Source organism: Triticum dicoccoides, chromosome 2B, assembly GCF_002162155.2.
Source record: "Triticum dicoccoides isolate Atlit2015 ecotype Zavitan chromosome 2B, WEW_v2.0, whole genome shotgun sequence".
Taxonomy (NCBI): Eukaryota; Viridiplantae; Streptophyta; class Magnoliopsida; order Poales; family Poaceae; genus Triticum; species Triticum dicoccoides.
This window is the reverse complement of record NC_041383.1, coordinates 10,222,887-10,223,820: the sequence shown is the minus strand read 5'-3', so window position 1 is coordinate 10,223,820 and position 934 is coordinate 10,222,887.

The window sequence follows — 934 nt, the reverse complement described above, 5'->3', positions numbered from 1 at the left end:
AGGAGCGAGGCCCATTGGTCCCGGTTCGACCCACCAACCGGGACCAAAAGGTCCAGACGAACCGGGACCAATGGCCAACGTGGCCCGGCCGGCCCCCGAGGCTCAAGAACCGGGTCCAATGCCCCCATTGGTCCCGGTTCTGGATTGAACCGGGACTAATGGGCTGGACCGGCCTGGACCATTGCCCCCTTTTCTACTAGTGTATGAATCATCTATATCCATATCCTCATTGCCATCATCCCCATCTACCTGTACAAAATCAAAGAAATACATGTAAGTGTCAATGAGGTTGTTTTCATTTCATGTTTTTGTCAACGTTCACGACACTTACGTTGCCACTGTAAGATTCATCCAAACTCATATAGTTCTCCTCGACATGTTGGTCTACATTTAATGACAATGATCCATCCTCGCTACCTCCATCGTCGCCATCATAACCGGCCTCTTGCTCCATCTATACACGTTTAAATAAAGTTTTAGATCAATCCGAACAGCACATAACATCATCGCAAATATAATCAGTTTCTCAATCAATTGCTTAACAGTAGGTCACACGAATTGATGCACTAAACTATAATACCTAATTGTTTTCAGCTCATTTCAATGATGATATAATGTGAAGTTCAAAAAAAAATGCAAACAAAATTCCTACAAAACGTTCATGGTGACCAAGGCTCGCCTACCTCGTAGCCGCCGTCGGAGAGGACAGTTGGCCGGTGACAAAGGTGTGAGGGCGACCAGGACGTGAGGGTAGTGATGACGGCATGGGGGCGACGACGACGACGGCGCTTGTGACGGCGTGAAGATTCGGGGTTGGCGGCGGTCAGGGCGTAAGGGCGGTGATGCCGGCGAAACAAAATTCCCCGCCAGTCTCTGATGAAGGCGGTAGCAGGAATGACAATGGGCAATAGGGTTTCGCCTGGGGGTGATGGCT